This window comes from Anomalospiza imberbis, chromosome 3 (assembly GCF_031753505.1).
Source record: "Anomalospiza imberbis isolate Cuckoo-Finch-1a 21T00152 chromosome 3, ASM3175350v1, whole genome shotgun sequence".
NCBI lineage: Eukaryota > Metazoa > Chordata > Aves > Passeriformes > Viduidae > Anomalospiza > Anomalospiza imberbis.
In genome coordinates this window covers 83,286,507-83,301,113 of record NC_089683.1, presented here as the reverse complement: position 1 = coordinate 83,301,113, position 14,607 = coordinate 83,286,507, and the positions used below count along the sequence as shown (strand labels likewise).

The following is a 14,607-nucleotide window of genomic DNA, read 5'->3' as shown; positions in this document are numbered from 1 at the left end:
TGGGCATTTAAACAGAACTAGATTGAAGAGGCAGTGTGTGTGCTGAACAACAAGTCTTTTTACATTTCATATGATCTTATACATGGGCTCCATTCAGTATATTTCCCCTCTGTTTCATCTGAATGTACAGAATTAGCCATTCACATCCTCTGGAATTATGGCTCTTTAACATTTCCATTTTGAGCTGCCTCCATATTTTGGGGGTTGGGAGTGTTATTAGCTCAGCTGGGGAAGCACAAGCTGAGGTCAGAGTTGGTCTTGCAGGCTGGAAATGATCTTTTTCTTTTTTTGGAAAGTGCAAGATTTGGTGTATGATGACTCTGGTCAGAAAGATATACAGCCATACAAAATAATGTGTATGTGCTAGAACATGCATGGATCTGGTTTCAGTGGAGGGGGACTTTTTCACATTAATTCCAGTGAAGTTATTTCTTTAGACAAAAAAGCGAGTCTCGGTTTTTGGATGCGAGGTGAGCTCTGCGGTTGCCTGAGGTCACACACATGGCCGTGTCCTTGTGCGTGGCTGCTGCCTCATTGTCTTTTTGAAAGACAAATATCAAAAACAAATATTTATTGTGCTATTTACTAAAACTCCCTGGATACTGATACAAATTTAGAAGAGTTGGCTCAGAAAACTCATTCAAACTGAGTTAGAGTCACAAGAGGAAAACCCAAGAGGGATGTGTGCGTGCAGCTAATTCTGCTGAAAAGCTCTGGACCTGGTACTGCTGCCCCAAGTGAGGATGGGACTGTGCAGTGGCATTGGTGCATGGTGCAGCCTACGCTGCCCTCCCTGAGAGTCCTGCAGCATTCCTGTGGTGTTACACACATTATCAGAAGGAAGAAGGCTGGCTTGGGATTGTTTCTCATGTGAATCTGCCTTTTTTCTAGCTTTACTTGTCTGCTGGCACACCTAAGCCAGTGTCCTCCTTGGGGGTGTTCCCCCTTTCCCCAGCATTTACATACAGGAGGGCTTATTGCCAGACAGCTGGGATGTCAAAGTGAACAATCTGCAGAGAGGAGAGAGTGGAACCTGCCGTGTCTCTGCTGGCTGTTTTGCGATGCCTGTGTGTTGCAGAGAGGTGCTTCCCTTGGGGGACCTACAGGCTTTGGACCGAGTGGTCTGTAGGAACCAACATCCCAGACGGAAGTCTCTGCCTCCTCTGCCACTCTTTCTTTGCTATATATTTAACTTTTTCTATGGTTCCTGCATCATCATTTCCTCAGGCCACTTCATCTGGTTGTTGTGGAAATGAGGACAAGGTGGCAAACAACAAACATGGGCCCCCAACAGGGCAAATAAACCCAGCAAGGTCGAGTGTGACTCAGAAGGCAGCAAGGCTCCCATTTTCCCCCTCACCTGGCTTTCTGTAAGACAAGGTTTAGCTGCTCCTCAAGGGCAGGAGCACAGACCTGGGGCTGCAACATCATGCTCTGCAGGGGGTTGTTGCCAGCTGACTTCACTTTATTACACAGCATTTGCTAGAGAGGGTTCACCTGAGGCAGGCACAAATCCCAAGTCCCTGGTCGACCACCCCTGAACCAGTCAGACACAACCAGGTTGCAGGCTTTCCCGGAGACCCCTTCAGTCACAGCCCCCTGCCTTAATTTAACCTGGTTATTTATACCTTTTCCTGTGTGTGTTTAATTATAGCAAAACCTGGCAATACCGCTGTTCTTAACGGTCTGTTGGCATTTCCATTATGAGCCCAGACTGAAAGGGATTATGTAGCCTGAGTGTTTGAACTGAGCCTCAGACAGAGACTTGGCATAGACTTGCAACCCAAATACAGAGATTTCCAATTGGCTAATGGCAGTTTTGAAAAGGGAACATTTTTCACATGCTTAGGCCCTTCCATTTGCTTAAGCTGCCTTCCTCTGTTTTAAACTCAGCAAGCAAGGAGTCGTAATTCAGCCTGTTAGAGCAGTGACTCATGTTCATTGCACAGTGATGCCAGCCAAGGCAAGGCCTTCTGCCTTAAGAGGAATTACACACAGACAGATGACTGAGGAAAGTCAGCTCTTTCACTCAACGGAGTCACACCATCTGTGCATCCTAACTGCAGCTGCCATGGCCAGCATGAGTTGTCTGACCATGTCTCAGGCTCTGCAGTGGACACACCTAATGTCACCAACATGTCCTGGACTTCATGAGCATCCAGTAGCACTTATAGGGCATCTGTTGTTTCACCCTCAAGTAGATCAATCAAACAGGATCTCTTGGTCAAGTCCTAAAAATGCTTTTTCTTCCCATGAGCTTTATGGGGAGTCAGAGGTAATAGGCTCAGGCAGCAGTGTCTACAGCAGGGATAGTCTGCTGGGACCAGTCACACTTGCTGGCAATTTAGAGGAGCTCCCATGGTTGGATGTGGTCCATCCATGTATCTCCACAAGATTTTTATTTAACAGCATGGAAGGCAGAGCAAGAGCAGGCAAAAAGCTATGTCTTCTTTTAATGCACAGGAGTCTTTGACACAGAAGAACCAAGTGATTTAGCCATGGTCTCCCAGTAGGTCAAAGAGAACCTTCTCTGGGAGCAAACCTAGATCTGCACTGCACACTGATGCTTCTGCAGGGCCTCTCCTCCTTCTGAATGCATTAAGTAAGCAAGTTGATATAACAAGCAAGAGAATATCATGTTTTGGGAAGAGTTATAAGTCAAGTTGGCCAGACATCAGCAAAGAAAACTAGCTAGTAAATTAAGAGAATCTTGTAGCAATGGCCATGTGTTGCAAACAGCCTTTCTCTCCAGAAAGCTTGCTTTTGACCTTGGTGGAAGGTGTTCTGTACCTGTGTCCAATGGAGAGATGGTCCATCCATTGCTGTCTCCAATCTCTTGTCTGTTGGAATCTGAGTGGAAGGAGGTGAATACCAAACCCTGTACTCAGCTGGAGGAGAAGCATCAAGGCCCAAAGCTGCTGCATTTGCAGCTCATACCTAGAGGGATGCTATGCACGGTGCCCTGGCTGCTGCTCCCCTGGAGCTGGGGCTGCACTTCAGCCCCATCTCAGAGGTACTGGAGTTGGGTGAGCTCACCCAGGCTGTGCTAGGCAGCTGCACCCCCTGACCTGGGAAGGGTTGGTGGGGACTGGACAGAGGAGACAGCTCTGTTCCCATCAGGGCTGTCACCATGGGAACTTTAGGGACTGAGGCCATTTACGGCTGGTTGTAAACCCTGACTCTGACAGCAAAGCCTTTCTTCGCCTTTTCGTCTGGACTTGGCCCTTGACTGTCTCAGAGAAAGAAGGCTCAAATTCTACCTCCGGCTGGCTCTGCACACACATCCCCTGGCACTGAGCTCTGGCCCGCTGCGTGGGAGCTGCTCGAGCTCAGAGAAGTGTCCTGGCTGTCTCTCCCAGAGAAAGTGGAGCAGACGCCTGAGGTTGCTGAGCATCACAGGTCTGACAGTTCTGCAGACACCTGCAGATATGCAGGGAGAGAGAAATGGTGGGTTAGCACTGCCATTGCCCCTTGGAGGAGCTCTCAGATCAATTTATGAGGCATATGATCTCTGCTAAAGTCTAGATCCCCTTGGCAGATTCCCAGCTTTGAGGCGGGAAAGGCTCATCTTTCGGCTTGGCCAAAAATGAAAGTGCTGTGGTGAAAAAATGGAGAAACAGCTGGCGGTAGCCACCCTGTGGAGGAGAAGTTGAGGGAAGAAGGACTTCAGCAGCCAAATCTCATCTGGTCCTTCTTCTGATGCCAAATGCTCCTGTGAAAGCCACTTGGGTTGTGCAGTTCCTGAGGACTACCCCAGTTTGGATGCCTGCCCAGCCTTCCTCTAGAGAGGTTAAAACACAGACCTGGTATAGACACTGCTCTGTCTCCTGGGAGCTACAGTCCAGGTAGCTCATGACCATCTTGTCCTTTTGCAGGCTCAGCACCCTAGCTGGAGCACTGATCCCACTGTGTGCCACAATGCCCTGCTACCAAAATGTGGTGGCATGGCCATGGTGCTGAATGGGAGTCTCCATGGCAGGTGAGTGTCTGGCAGGGCAGGATGTGGGGACCAGGCAGCAGCCCTTGTTCTTCACAGTGAAGGCCTGGGGGAGGGAGGGCATTTTGCCAGACTTCCCAGCTTCCAGGAGTTCAGGTTTGTGTTAAAAAGTAAATGGTCCCTGCAGAATACAGAATCTGCTGTTACAGCAGAATAAAAAACTCAATACTCAACACTTAGTTATAATTTGGACTCAACGATCCTTGTGGGTCCCTTCTGACTCAAGATATTCTGATAGAAAGAGAAAGCTCCAAGAGATACTCTCCAGCTACTCCATACAGAAAGCCTTTCAGGGGAGAGCTACCCACCGATGCTCCCTTTCCCAATGGCCCTCACATGCATAAATTTTCCTCACAATTTTTCCCACAGCTTGAGGTCCAGCTCTGCCCATCGGGCCTGCCAGAACCTGTGACCCAATCTCCTGGCAAAGTGATGCACTTGGAATAACATGGACCGCTGCTTTCTCCATCCTTCTACTTCAACCGCCCTGATATCTGTGGCACATGAGTCACTGGCTGCCACCTTGGCTGGAAGATGGATGAGCCACCCCCATGCTGCTGACATAGCCTGAATACAGACTTTCTACTCTTACCTGGTTATGAGATGAGGAAGAGGAAATGTGCTTCATAAGAAAAAGTGACTGGATTTGTTCTGGGCTTCCTGTGGTATTCTGGGGGAAAAATGAAAAAGCTTTGCTGCTTTATGAGGGTAAGTACTGTTTTTTTTTTTTTTTTTTTTTTAATGTGTGTTGCTTTTGCATTATTTTTATTTTTAAGAAAGTGGTAGGAAAATTTTCTTCCTTAAGGGAAAAACAAAGCAAAAGCAGAGACTGGTAGTGTTGATTGCTCATCCATGGAGAACAGTGGTTCCATGAAAGGCTAAAGTCTGCTGTTTGCATTGGTTCCTACAGCTAATGAAGTATGACTGTGAAGGGGGCTAGTGCAAAGCAAGGCTCACAAGCTTCAAATGCTTTCTTGGATGGTCTCCAACCTGTCTGCCATTCTTTGGGCTACAGCTGAGGTTGGAGACCTCAGAGCTGCGAAGACTTTAGTGCAGCTGCTTCCAAGCAAAACCAGAGCCATCACAATGAAAATAAATAAATAAACAAATTTATTTATTTATGAGCCTCAAACACATTGAAGTGTTTCATTTGCACCACAGTGTGCAGGATGTGTCCCTCCCTGTTTGGGAGCAGTGTCCTGATTTACAGTCTATTACTTTCTGGTGAATTCCCTCCTCTGTCTTCTGGGAAGGGAGCCTGCACACCTCTGGTAGACTCTCAGCTCACTCTTAAAGGGATCTGTTGGTTTCCACTAGCAGGGCATCATGGTGCAGGACTGATTCACCCCTTACCAGCATGAGCACTCATAGTGTATTTCCATGACATGCAGCTACCCCTCCATACCTCCTGTTCAAGAAACCTTTTTGCAGATGCGGTCTTGTCCTGACATCTCCAAAGGCAGCTCTTGTGCTCCCTGCACACCTTTTGTCTGTCACCTTTGCCTGCAATGCCGTCCAACACCTCTTTGTTTAAATGAGTGCTTGCCTCATTTATTGCTGAAAATACTCAGCAACTGGCTGTCCCCTCCTCCTGCCCCTCTCCTTGTTTCTTCTGGTTCTTGGGATACCCCAGCTTTCTCTAGGGCTGCAGCCTTGCAGGATCCTCTGCATCATTGTCCTGTGCTTTCACTTGGTTGCATTTCTTTATGTTGAGTCTTCATGGAGGTTCACCTTCCTTTTCCCTCCTAGATTCAGTCCAGTTTCCCTTCACTCAAATTCCCATCCCAAATCCTTCCTCCTCATAGCAGTACCTGGGTTTGTCTCTTGGTCCAGTCAGCACCTTTCCCCAAATGCCTGTGCATGCATTGCTCATTCTGTCTGAGCCAGGATGGGGCCAGGTGTGAGGTGGCAGGAGCTGCCTAGTCTCAGGGATGAACCAGACTTGTGATTTGGATTGCAGTGATTCACAGCTTTGCTTATCTGGAAATCCTGCTCAGCCCCTGGCTGGAGCGCATCCTGAAAGAGAAAAGTTTCAGGGAATTCGGCTAGTAAGCTCTATGACTGCCTTAAGGGAGCACATGTGAAACGGAGCATTTCAAAGACTTGGCTAAGTTTGGCGGCAGCAAAGGGTGCATCTGGACTAAACCAAAGGCCTTCCCTGCTTCTCCTTTTGCCAAACTTCAAGTCTGCATGCCAAAAACATGCAGCTTGAAGAGCTCTTCAAAGAAAAGGTCATCAGATTTCTCTGTAACAAAAGCAAGAGAAACCAAAGCATTTCCCCTTACAATGTTCTTGGAAGTAGATGAATCCTTTTGGCTGAAATTATATATTTTATAACTCTATTTGCTTAGATACTTCAGCATTAGGCAGCTAACCAGCAAGATAAAGTTTAACCCAAACATTTTAGCATGGCCTAGTTAAAAACCAGCTGAATAACAGTGCTTGGCAGGGGAAGAGTGACCGCAGGTCCACAGCGCTGGGAAGGAGCAGACTTACCTGCAATGCCTGTCCCTTGTGTCATTGCTTTTATAGATCTGCTGGAATGGTGATAATTTTGGTGGGGTGAAGGAAACTTAAACTTTCATCCTTTTTTGCCTTCACTTTCTTTTTCCTCCAAGCCAGAATGACAGTGCCCCATCTTTAAGCTGTGAGTGGTATGCCCTGGTTTAGAGATGGCACTTGGAGTGGAGATAGTATGATTTCTTAGGTCAGCTTATGCCAGTGCTTTCCAGCTACCTCGAGTTTACACTTCATGGCACCTCTGAGTGGTGGTGTATCCTGCAACACATTCTGCATCAGCAGGAGGCTGTGTGATCCTTACCCCAGGGCGAGGAGGGGAGGGAAGAGTGGAGCCAGGCATCACCGACCAATGTGTGCTGGGAAGTGCAGATGAGCAAGAGGAAATGGTTGAAGATGGGGGCTCTAGGTGCAGTCAGGGCTGGATGAGGCTTTACCACCAGTCAGGGCTGTACAGTATCCTCTCCCATTTTTCTGCAGCGTGATGAAATGGTGCTTTACCAGCTTCTCTTCTGGTGGTCTGTGGTGTGTCTGTGTTCTGTCAAGCTGGGGAGTCAGCATCCCAAACAGAAGAGATGCTGCCAAGGACTGAGAGGAACTCATACTGCAAGGAGACCAGCACTGGGATGTACAGCTGGGCCATAGCAAATGGCAGAGGGCTGCACTGCAGCAGTGGAGGTGTTGCAGAAGATGGCAGAAACCTTAAGTCCTTCTTTAGCTGCTGAAACACTGTGCACTGAGAGGTGGGTGCAGATGCTGCATCAGCTCAGGGCCCTGTTCCCTCCTCTCTCTCCTGCACCACTGCTGTGCCCTGGCACAGGCCACTGCGGTCACAGAAGACAAGGAAGGCAAGAAGGTGATCCTGCAGTGGTGGTGCTGCAGTGGGTGCAGGCATAGCTGGGAAGCTCTTAGCAAAGGTGCTGTGTGTCCTCAGAGGTGCTGGTTTTGCTCTGCTGACAGTTTCCCATGAGCATTCTTTTTCCTCTCTGGGAGACTAAATAGCCTCTGAGCAAGGAGAATCTGGCAGTCATCCCAGGCCCTGCTGTGTCACTGGGGTGTTTGGGAAGGGGAGAAAATAACCCAAGAGGCAGAGAGCAGGAATTCATGGTGCAGCTGCAATTTTCACAACAGCCTCCTTACTTTCCACCTCTGCCATGGGCCTCTGGCCCTCCACATCTCCTGGGTGCTCAATGCGGAGCAAACCACACTTTCCTTTCTGCCCATCTGCTGAGTCTGTGGCATCTCTCTCCCATTTAAGTCTTTCTTGCCACTGATGATATGGATGCTTTTGACAAACAAAGAAGAAAGGAGGGACATGTCAGGGCTTGGACAAAGAAATAAATATTTAGACTCGGATCCACAGAAGATAATGTGGTGCTTTGCATCTGGCTGCTGCCACGATGTGATGAGCCGCCTTTGAGGTCAGGAGAGTTTGTCCATCCTTTGCTTGGGTGGCTAGTGGGTGCTCGGCATGGCTCCAGCATTGTGGTATCTCCTGCAAGCCTTGGTCACCTACTGGTGTTCCTTGGCTCAAAGCTGATGGAGGCCAGGAATCTGAGTCACTGGCCTCCCCTGGCCTTCTTCCACACGCTCCATTTGGTGCTGCTTTGTGTGTGTGAGAGCATGCTCCCCTCTCCCAGCTGTGCGTGCCTGCCTGCCAGCACGCCGCTGATCCAATCTGCAGCTGTGCTGGTTTTCTCCTCTCTTCTAGCTCTGAGAGTCTTGTTCATGGATTAGGGGGAAACAAGGAGGAGGAGGAGGGGGGGAAGAGAAAATGAAAAATAAATTGATGAACCAACACAGGGAGAGATGCCTTGTTAGAAGTGGGTGTTCTGCCCATGGGCAGCATGGTGTGGCATCATCCCCACTATGCCTTTACCACCAGCAGGCAGAAGATGTTGCCTCCCTACACCTTCCTGGAAGATGAACTGGGGTCCCTGTTGAAAGTCCCTGTGCTTTGCTGGGGGACTGCTAGCTCCTATGGACACCATGTTGATTTCCAGGAAAACCAAGCCACTGTCTTATGGCTTTGCACCCAGTTATGCTGGGGCTGCTTTCAAGCTCTGCGTGTGGTGAGGGGGTCACCCATCCTGCAGGCAGATGGACTGGACCTTCCTCAGTAAGGTACCATCAGCTCTTGTGCATGAACATTTGATAAAGCACAGTGGTGAATACAGAGCTGGACAGCCCCTGCAGCGGGAGCTGGCTGGCAGCTGCAGAGCTAGGACACACAGCCTCACCACCTGACAGCCTTCTTCATTGCAGAAGGTGCCCAGGAAGTCTCCAGTTGTAACAATTTGCAGGGGAACCATGAGACATCCCAATGGGGAGAGTCCCACATGTCAGGAGGTGTTTGGAGGTAAGTTCTGCTCTTTGCAAAAGGTTGGGGAGGGTCTTGGGGTGGACTGCCTAGGATCCTGATTCCTGTGGTATCCTACAGGCACCATAATTGCCAGAAGGTCGTGTGGGTCAGGAAGTGAACTGAGTGACATTTTTGAGAACTGCAGTGGCAGTTCTCTTTCCAGCAGGGTGCTGGAGACTTGTGTGAGTCAGTCTGAAGCTTTCCTCTGCATATCACAGGAGGCTCAAAGGCTTTGCCAAATGATCTGTATCTCAGTGCACCCGACAAAAATCTGCGATGGGTCTTGGCACTGATCACATGGGGTCTTCTGAGGACTACCGGGACTGTGGGACAAGTGATGGACCAGCCAAAATGCCATTGGTGGCAAAATGGTATGGGTTGTGTTACACACTGTCTTGCTTCCCTGTGTTTTATGGTTGATGAATTTGAAAAAGACTCCACAGCCATCAAAATATTGTCTTCCCCTCCAGAACCTTTTTTGTAGCAGTTTCTAAAATGGGCCATTTGGATTTCCCATTACTTGGCCCTGTTAATCCTGTATTTTCCCAGGAAACAGCAACAGCCTAAAGGCTGATTGTGCTTTACCTGGCATGAATGCAGATCTGTGGATTACAAGGGTTCCCCCTCTGTGCAAATGAGATTAGGCAAGGCCCCTGTGACATGGGTCAAGCTGGGACAGAGTAGTGGCTTCCCAGAGAGGGGATGGGAGGGCTGTAACTTCCTCAGCAGCTGTGATCCTGTAGATATGATGGGGAAGGCACTCAGGGGGTCTGAGCCGGTGTTTAGGCAGCCTGGAGCGGAACCAGGCTGACTTTACAGTTCACAGCTGAGGTGTTCGCTGCAGGCAGCAGAAGGTATTTTCCCAGCCTTTCTGGTGGTCCCTTTTCACAGCTGGAGAAATGCTTTGGACATGAGTCTCCTGATGCCAAGCCCATGTGCTCTGTGGGGTGTAGCGGACAGCAGCTTGGACATGAGAGCAGTGAGGCCACAGCAAACACCTCTTTGCTTTTCACTGAGGTGCCCCGGGCAGAGGGGGAAGGTCTTCTTGTGCCCTGGTCCCCAGGCTGAGCCCCTGCCCTCAACCCGACTTTGCTCGTCTTGCACACCATGGACTTTCCCTGGCTGGCAAAGCCCAGGTGTGATTTCACAGACCTCTGATCAGGGACTTTGCCTCCTGATCCAAGTGCATGAGGTAATGTGGTGCCACCCCTCAGCCCAAGGCTCTTCCTGCCCCAGTGAGGCTGGCACAAGGAGGGCACCCCACTCTGGTGCTGGAGGGGTGGCTTTTGCAGCATGTCTAAACTGTGCTGTGGATAGGGTGAGGAGCATGGACCTTGTGGCATCCCCAACCAGCCCAGAAACAAGTCTGTGGATGAAGAAGGGGTAGCTGTGGTGTTGGTGGTGCTGGTGGAAGTGAGGAAGGAGTGGCTGGAGAGAAGGGACCTCCTCATCCTCTGAGGTGCTCAGAGCACCTCACAGAATAAGCCCTCGCAATTCCAGGGGGACTTCAGCTGTCCTCAGGTGCTGCATCCTCTGCCATCATCTTGCAAGCAGCAATCTGTGTGTGTCTCAGATAGGGACTTTGGGCAGGAGCACCCTTCCCCCTCTCCTGCCCCAGCAGAAATGGCTGCCAGCTGGGACGAGGATGGGGGCAGCAGCTCTCAGAGGCGGCTGCGCTGGGCAGGAGGCCCAGGGAGGGGACAGGGCACAGCAAGAGGCAGCTGCCGTGGCAGGCTGGCAGCACCCTGGTGGGTGCAGAGGCCAGAGAGGCAGTCACGAGAAGGGAGCGGGGAAGACATTATAGCCTTCGTCCCACCCACTACACTCTTCAGCGGGACGCAGCGGGGTTGGGAGAATTGTCCTCATCTCCCCTGGCCTCTGTTTAGAGCGGTGGCAAAATGCACACGGGGGAGGGGGTGGTCAGAGCTGGCACCCCAGCTCAAGCAGCAGGACTGGATGCTGGATAAGGAGCCGGTGGCCCGCAGACCCTGGCGCTGGGGGCTGAGCGGGCGCGGGACGCCCGGGCAGCCTTCCCGAGCGGAACAGCGCTGGAGCGGCGCGGCCGCACCCCGCGGCGGGCAGCGGGGGCCCCCAGGACCCTGGCCCGGTGCCCCTGCGGAGGTGCCCCTCCAGCACAGCCACCGCCGGCATGGCCCCGCCACCCCCGTCCCGCGTGGGTGTGGGAGGCACCTTCCTCCCGGCTGCAGCTCCTCCGGCAGCCCCTCCTCCCCACCTGGGAAACAGGCTCCCTTCTCTTCCCGGCCGCTGTGCGGACACCCGGCTCTGCACGTAGCAAATGGAGGCGATTTCCTCCTTAGCGGCACCACATGGAAAGTATTGAGTCGTCTGTGGTTTAGGTTTTTTTTTTGTTTGTTTTTTTTTTTTTTTTTTTTTTTTTCCGTTTTCCCTTCTCTCGTTCTCTACTTTATTTTTTTTTTTTTTTTTCCTTCACTTGCCTGACATGCTCTCCATGTGCTGTTGGTTGCGGTATTAGATCTCCCACTCTCCTCTGATTGCTCATATACATCTGCTCCTGGTCACCCTGCATAGTGCTGAATGTCAGGAAGTGACTGAATCCCGCAGTGAACACAGCTGTGGGCTGACCTGGCAGAGGTAGTGAGAAAGGGAGCCGAGAGGCAGCTGGGGCAGTGGTAGGGGTATTGAGAAGCAGGTGGGGAAGAAGAAGGTTTTTGGGAGCCATGGCATGGCTCAGATCTCTTGTGCTGCTTCTCTCCCAGTAGGTGGACCTGTGGGGGTCCCCTGGTGTCTTGCACTCTAGTCTGGTTGGGAACTTTGGGATTGGTTTGTACACAGAGGGAACACAGGGGGACTTATTCTTTTGCTTTTTCAATGGGTTATTATTTCCCAGCAACCAAGGAGGGTGAAACCACCAGAGAGACCCTGGAGAAGAGCTCTTTGCTCATCCTGCTAAAGACTTGGCTCTGGCCACAAATATGCTGTGTTTTGATTGTGTGAGATGCCCATCAGCATGGGACTGGGATGGCCAAGGAAGCCTTGTACTGATTGGGAGTGAGTCTCTTTAAATAACCAAAGCTTGTCACAGGCTGCCCTGGCAGTGAAAACAAGGTGCTGGGGAGCTAGAAAGGAGAGGTGTAGGCCTGGAACTGAGGGTAGGGACCAGCATCAGTGCTTGTACATACTGTGTTAGGAGGATTTCTGCTGTCGTCATTGTTCCCACAGGCTATGGTCTCATGATTCTATGACTGGCTGCAGCACAAGGGAAGGGAGAACTGAGGAGACCACAGCACCAACCATGCTGCCTGCCAGTCAAGGCAGGGGGAGGCAGCACAGGGCAGAAACTGTGCAGGACAGCATTGGTGGCAGAGCCCAAGGGCTATTTGTGTGAGGGATGACTTTTCTCTAGGAAAGGACAGCAGCTGAGCAGGTATAGAACATACATAGACACCTCTGAACTAGGAATGCCAATAGTTAGTCACCACAAGGACATGGTCCAGGCTCCTTGCTGGGGGTAAATGACTCATGTTGAAGTCTGTGGGACCAGAGATTTGTTGCTTTTGGCACTCAAGCCATCTGGATTTAATGATAGATTGGGTCCCTCCTTCAGGACTGATATAGAGTCCTTCGCATCATGCTATGCCATTTGCAAGGACAGCACATATGCTCTCTGGGACAAACATCCTATGAGCCTAAGAGCCATCCTTCCCATCAGTACCCTACTGTGTGTTTGGGGGAGATGCCAAAGGAGTCAAGACATTTGCAGTAAATTCTTAGAGGGAATTTTTGCACAGGGCAGCTCACCAGCTTGCTGCGGTCCCTGTGCTTGTCTCTGTGCCTCATAGCACACACCATCAGGGCTGCCTGCTGTGACTGTGCTGAGTACAGACAGATGTCACTGGAGGGCAAGGGATGTGTAGTGGGCACGGTGTTTTAGAACATGTTCTCAAGTTGAGTATCTGGGCTGCTGCTATATTTTATTAGACAGTGTGTCAAGGAGCTCCCCCATTTCTATTCATCTGAGCTGGGCAGCTGGAGCAAATCCCTTCCCCTAGGAGATATTGATGGTTCCTCTTGCAGAATCCCCTGGTACGTGAGGGCTAGAGCAGTGTTTCAGGAGAGGAGGTAGTGGCCCTTTTCTTCACTTACCTGGCTGGTGTTTGTCCTCTGCACCATTCCCTTCCTTTAAGTAAGAGGCCACCTGACTTGTGTTTGAATCCCTTTCCTGCTGCTGCTCCAAGAGCTCACTGCATATAGGAATTGCTGTGCCTGTGCAGACCTTGCACCATGACATCCCTTGGAGCACACTTTCTGTCTTCCCACAACCTTCCTTCTCTGAGCCGGTTACAAACTTTCTCTCTTCCTTGGATTTTTTTACATCCAAGCCTGGTCTTTTGTCTCCCCAAATTTTCTCACTGTCCAAGTTCTCCTTAAGATCCGAGCCCTCTTCTGCAAACTGCAGTCCCAGTGTGGCCAGTGCTTGCAGAAGTTTGTAGGGCATGCAGAGTGTGAGGGCTTTCAGAAAGCTGTGGGGCTCTTCAGGCTTTGGGGACATACTACATTCTCCTTGTTTTGGTACTGACCTAGCCCCTTGGTGGTGTGAAAGGAGGGTGAACACAGGGTGCTATCTGCTGAACAAGCTCACAAGACACTTGTCTGCATCTTCCTTACTTTGTAAAGCTTGCATCTTTCTTCCTTTGTAAAAGAATTACAAAGCCAAAGGGATTTTGCTCTTGAAGCATATGGGGAATCTCTGGGCAGCGGTACAGAGTTTTCTTTGTTGCCAGCTCCTCAGTAACATCCCTGGCCGGATCAGCCTTAGACTGGCTGATGCAAACAACACCAATAGACTCAGCTCTTGGTGGCCAATGGTGGAGAAGGAGACTGTGGGGTGACAGGAGATGCAGCCCATCAGGAGCCAAGGGAGGGCCCAGGAGATGGAGCTGCCTGGGGGAGGAACCCTGCAGTTCGGTAGGAGTGGGTTCTCTCAGCCTTCACCAACTCCATTTTTGAAGAAGCATAGTCCTGTTTGTTCGGACCTAGTTCTGCTGTGACCTCAGGGATGTACTGAAGTGGGACTAAAGGCGTTGGAAGGAGAAACCTTCCCTCAGTGTGGCCCTGGCAGTCAGAGCAGAGCAAACATGTCCCTGTTTCCGTGCATCCCTGTGCCTCAGGATGCAACTGCAAGCCTTTCCCAATGCCTGACACATAATGCCACATCTTGCTCTTTGGGCTCTCTCCTTGCTTTACTCTTCATCTGAGAAGGGCTGATCTGGGTCCTCTCTCCCCTACATCACCTACCAAGACCCCACTGTCACCCAGGCCCTCCACAGATAGCATCCCTCTTCTGGAAGCTATGCAGCACTGCCCCAGCACTGCAGCATCCCCCAGTTCTGCACGGTCCCATTAGCCAGTGACTTGCATCCCAGATGGTCACCTGCAAGGAGCTGGCACCATTTAGGAGCAAGGCCCACAGGAGCCAGTGAAAGGCACAAGTGGGCTGCTGCCACCCTCCTGCCTGGCTTGCCCCACAGCTCTGCCCTGCCTGCCAGGCTCGGGAGGGAGCAGCCAGGCTGTGGGCATGGGAGCATGCTGCCTGGCATTCCTAGGCAAGACTTAGCCAGAGCTCTGCGCCTGTACGTGCAGCCTGGCACTGAGACAGGAAGTGAGCCTCCTTGAGAGGCAGGGATAAATGAGAGGTGGTGATAAATGAGCCTGTGTAATTAATTCACACTCCTGATACATGTTTGCTCTC

General features: G+C 50.9%; 1 long non-coding RNA gene across 5 annotated transcripts in view; it reads left to right on the top strand.

Annotated features, from left to right (window-relative positions):
- Window positions 1-2,324: 2,324 nt before the first annotated feature.
- The window catches only part of LOC137471266 (uncharacterized), a 35,997-nt gene continuing 23,714 nt past the window's right edge, over window positions 2,325-14,607 (top strand). Inside the window, exons 1-3 of one of the 5 annotated variants that reach the window (XR_010997496.1) lie at window positions 2,325-4,705; window positions 6,995-8,681; window positions 8,780-8,873. This is a non-coding gene — a long non-coding RNA (uncharacterized lncRNA). Of the gene's footprint in view, window positions 4,706-6,994; window positions 8,682-8,779; window positions 8,874-8,954; window positions 9,231-14,607 lie in introns of those variants that run through there. The other 4 variants (XR_010997498.1, XR_010997497.1, XR_010997495.1 and 1 more) reach the window with 4 other exon arrangements.